This window comes from Triticum urartu, chromosome 4A, assembly GCF_056163025.1.
Source record: "Triticum urartu cultivar PI428250 chromosome 4A, HENAU_Tu73, whole genome shotgun sequence".
In the NCBI taxonomy this organism is placed as follows: domain Eukaryota; kingdom Viridiplantae; phylum Streptophyta; class Magnoliopsida; order Poales; family Poaceae; genus Triticum; species Triticum urartu.
Window position 1 is genome coordinate 496188342 of NC_141876.1, and position 5257 is coordinate 496193598.

Sequence of the window (5257 nt, forward strand, 5' to 3'; positions counted from 1 at the left end):
ACCTTCCTCACACTCCAAAGCAATCTTTTTGCTTCCATGTACTGTGATAGTCCCCTTATGACCTGGCATTTTAAGCTGTAGATAAACATAACACGGCCTTGCCATGAATTTAGCGTAGGTCGGCCGCCCAAACAAGGCGTGGTACGGATTTTTGATCTTTACCACCTCAAATGTCAATGTTTCTGACCTTGAATCATAGTCATCTCCAAAAGCTACCTCCAAAGCTATCTTGCCAACAGGATATGCAGACTTACCAGGCACCACACCATGAAAGACCGTATTCGACGGTTTAAGATTCTTATCTGTCAACCCCATACGGCGGAATGTATCATAATATAAAATGTTGATGCTACTTCCCCATCCATGAGTACTTTGGTAAACTTGTATCCCCCAACTTGAGGGGCTACTACCAGGGCCAACTGACCTGGATTGTCAACCCGGGGTGGGTGATCCTCTCTACTCCACAGAATAGGTTGCTCAGACCAGCGTAAATACTGAGGTACTGCTGGTTCAACAGAGTTTACTGCCCTTTTGTGAAGCTTCTGATCACGCTTACACAAACTAGTAGTGAAGACATGATATTGCCCGCTATTTAGCTGCTTGGGATTGCTCTGATAACCCGACTGCTGCTGATTCCCCTGATGGTTGTAACCTCCCTGGTTACTTTGGTACCCTTGATTGATGTGTCCGGTTTGGTTGCCTTGAAATCCTAAACCGGAACCGCCACCTCCGTAGCCCGGCCCATGGAAACCTCCTCCTGAACCACCGGGCGGGTTGTTATCATACTGGAACATATTGGAATTCTTGAAATCCCGCATGATATAACAGTCCTTCCAAAGATGTGATGTTGGCTTCTCCTTTGATCCATGCTTTGGACAGGGCTGATTTAACAGGCGCTCCAAATTGGGGCCTGAACCTCCGCCCCTCTAGGGCTGCTTGCCATTACGGCGCTGGCCATTCTCCTATGCATTGGTGTTAGCAAAAAAGTCCAAGCTGATGTCGGCCTTGCGCTTACCGCCGTTTGCATGGCCTGCCGGATTATGCTGCTGACCCTTGGCATTGCCGTTCTTCTTACCTTTCCCCAGTTTATCCTCCTCTGAGTCCGGGTCCTTGGTATTATCTGAATCAGCGTATTTAACCAAAGCGGCCATGAGCGTTGACATATCATTGCAGTGACGTTTGAGTCTTCCCAACTTCTGTTTGAGTGGTAAGAAACGGCAATTGCCCTCCAATGTTAACACTGCAGTGTCTGCATTGATACGATCTGATGAATGCAAAATCGCTGAGACCCATTTGACCCAATGGGTCGTGGACTCCCCTTCCTCTTGGACACAAGCGGCCAAATCCACGATTGACATCGGCTGCTTACAAGTATCTTTGAACTTCTGGATAAACCGGTGCTTTAACTCAGCCCACGATCTGACAGAATTGGTTGGTAAGCTTTTCAACCAAGTGCGAGCTGTTCCTTCCAACATCATGGTGAAATATTTAGCACACACTACCTCATCCACATCTAACATCTCCATTGCCATCTCATAGCTCTCCACCCACGCCTCTGGTTGCAAATCGGCGGTGTAATTTGATACCTTACGAGGTCCCTTGAAATCCTTGGGCAGTCTCACATTGCGCAAAGCGGGGGTAAGACATGGCACCCCTAAGGAACTGAACACCACACCTGGCTCCACTGAGGCCGTAGGGTGAACCGGAGTATGTTGTCGTGTTCCGTGTCGAGCTGTCAACTCGGCCTCCCAACGTGCGCGGCCATGGTCCACAACATCCTGCGCATTAGCGCCTCCCCCGCTGGGTTGTTTCCTCATGGTGAATTTCGGCGATGTGCACTACTGGACACGGCCGGTTCGTCCTCCACATGTCTGCTATAGCTCCGGCTTGGATGGGGAGTGGAATGAATCCTCTCACGACTGTGTGAATACGCCTGCTGTTGATTTAGTGCTGTTTGAAGGAGATCCCTGGTCCGACGTGCTTCCACCGCAACTGGTGACTCACCGTCGGTTGGGAGGGCCGCTAGGCGTGAAGCGGCAGCCACAATGTTGTCCAACGGGTTGGAATAATGCCCCGGAGGTGTTGGTACATACTGTGGCACAACGTTGTTCTGGCGAGGCGGGTCCATCGGGCGCGGTTGAACCGGTGCCCCTGTCCCCGGCGCCTCCGCCCGATTTAGTATGGGTTGGTTACCAGCTCTTGCTCCTGGTGTGTTGAAGAGATTTTGCGTCTCATAAACCGACGGGAGACGTGATCGGTACCTTCTTCTCATGACTTCCTCTGAAGCATTCGGATCCAGCCTAATCCGGTAGGCCTGTGCTTCCAATTCAGCCCGCTCTGTAGCCATCCTGGCATTTTCTGTCGCCAGGTCCTCTTTAGCCTGGGCTATCTGATCTTTCAGCTTTGCAATCTCCACATTGTGCTGATCCCTGGCTGCTGCATCCACCTCTGCGGCCATCAACGTTGCCAAAGCGTCGAACAAATCAGACAGGACTTGGGCTGGAGGTGGCGCTGAGCTTCCTGCCCCTGTTGGTGTGGCCGTTGTTGAACCGGAGAGCATTGCCGCGGCGGTAGATGAATGAGGTGCTGATTGTGTGTCGGCCATGAAGATGGCGGCCCAGTTTGGCAAATCAGGGGAATCCGGAATACTGTTACCCTCGGATCCTCCATCAATCCGGCCGTCCTGCAACTAGTAAAGTGATTCGGTCTCTCCAGAGGACTCGTCATCAGAACAGACCACGGTCTCTCCATCGGACACCGGCCCGTCCTCGTACCTCGATCCATGGATGACACCCACGAACACATGCCTTGCCTCGGGCTGAACCGGCGAAGAACTTGCACGCCGAGCCGTTTCGATGATGTCGGTGCAGATGTCCGGCTCAGGGGCCGGTTCACCGATCTTGCCGATGAAGACGTGAATCCCACCAAAGGGGACCCGGTACCCGTATTAGATTGAATCGGCCTCGGGACCCCATCCTACGTTGTCGATGTAGAGCTTGCCGCGATGACTCTTCGTCATCCGGCCCACAGCGTATCCCTTAAGTCCATCAAAGCTGCCCTTCAAGAACTCAAAACCATCGTGCGATAGCCCCATGGTGGGCGCCAACTGTCGTGGGTTTTTCACGGCAGATGTCCTTGTGAAGGGACTTAGTCGTGGAGCCATCGCTACGGGTTAGCTTAAAGGGGTTAAACCGGACAAGGGGACACGGGGAGTTTTATACTAGTTTGGCCCCTTCGAGGAAGGTAAAAGCCTTCGAGGATGACGCCGGGTCGTCCCTTTATATTCATAGGATGACGCCCGCCGGGCTACAGAGTCCCGAAGCTGGATCATAAACGTGTCCGGTTCGGTCTCTACTCTTCCTACCTTACAATACAAGTTACATGACTAGGTCGGTTTACATTTACAGGCCGTAACCCGCCTTTGAGCCTTGGGCCTTCTGTAAAGCGCCACCATCCTTCCATATTCATGGGCTTCTAATCTTCAAAGAGTCAACCCGGCTACATAAGGCCGGTTTACCTCCCGTGGTAATATCCCCAACACATACCATGCTAGACTTCTTTGGATCGACAAAACCCTCGGGTTGTGTCATATACACATCCTCGGTTAAATTTCCATTAAGGAAAGTTGTTTTGACATCCATCTGCCATATTTCATAGTCGAAATATGCCACTATAGCAAGAATGATCCAAATTGATTTAGGCATCGCTACCGGTGAGTATGTCTCATCGTAGTCAACTCCTTGAACTTGTCGATAACCTTTAGCAACAAGTCGAGCCTTATGGACTGTGACATTTCCGTCCATATCAGTTTTCTTCTTAAAGATCCACTTGCACTCAATGGCTCGAACGCCATCTGGCAGATCAACTAAGTTCCAAACTTGATTGTCATCCATGGACTTTAATTCGGATCTCATGGCCTCAAGCCATAACTCGGAATCGGGGCTCTCCATCGCTTCCGCATACGTAGTCGGCTCGTTATTCTCCAAGAACAACACATTGCAGTCATACAAATTGCGTAACCTTTCCGACCTCCGTGGAACCAGTGTCGACTCCACTACGGGTTCCCTGACTAACTCCGGTGTGATAGTATCACCTACCGGAACGTCCCCGTGCGGTTCTCGAATTTCTTCTAGTCGGACCGTCCTCCCACTAGCCTTCCGATTGAGAAACTCTTTCTCAAGGAAAACTCCATGTCGAGCGACAAACACTTTTCCCTCTTCACGGTTGTAGAAGTAATATCCCAAGGTTTCCCTTGGATATCCCAAGAATATGCACTTGTCCGATTTGGGTGTGAGCTTATCCGACTGGAGTCGCTTGACATATGCTTCACATCCCCAAATTTTCAGAAAAGACAAACTGTGACTCTTCACAGTCCATATCTCATATGGTGTCTTATCTACGGACTTAGATGGTACCCTGTTTAGTGTGAAAGCTGCAGTTTCTAGAGCGTATCCCCAAAATGACAAGGGTAAATCCGACTGACTCATCATCGATCGGACCATGTCCAATAGGGTCTGATTCCTCCATTCCGACACACCATTTCTCTGTGGCGTAATCGGAGGAGTCAGTTGTGGAACTATTCCACGACTCTTCAGATGATCATCAAACTCCTGGCTCATATACTCACCGCCACGATCAGATCGTAGAAGTTTGATTTTCTTACCGAGTTGATTTTCTACTTCGTTTTGAAACTCCTTGAACTTTTCAAAAGTTTCTGACTTGTGCCTCATCAAGTAGACATATCCATATCTACTCAAGTCGTCGGTGAAAGTCACGAAGTATTGGAAACCACCTCTGGCTGTCGTGCTCATTGGTCCACATACATCACTATGTATAAGTTCCAACAGCTCGGACGCCCTCTCGCAACTCTTTGCAAAAGGAGTCTTAGTCATCTTACCGAGTAGGCAAGACTCGCATGTCTCGAATGATTCAAACTCAAACGAAATTAGAATTCCATCATCATGGAGCTTCTTCATGCGCTTTTGACTAATGTGTCCTAGTCGACAATGCCAGATGTAAGTCGGATTTATCTCATTAGGCTTATGCCTCTTGACATTTATGTTATAGACTGATTCACCTTCAAGATCTAGGATAAATAACCCATTTACAATGGGTGCAAAGCCATGAAAAATATTATTCAAGTAAATAGAACAACCATTGTCCTTAATACTAAATTCATAACCTTGTCTCATCAAACATGAGGCAGAAATAATGTTTCGACTCAAAGCAGGAACATAATAACAATTATCAAGTTCCA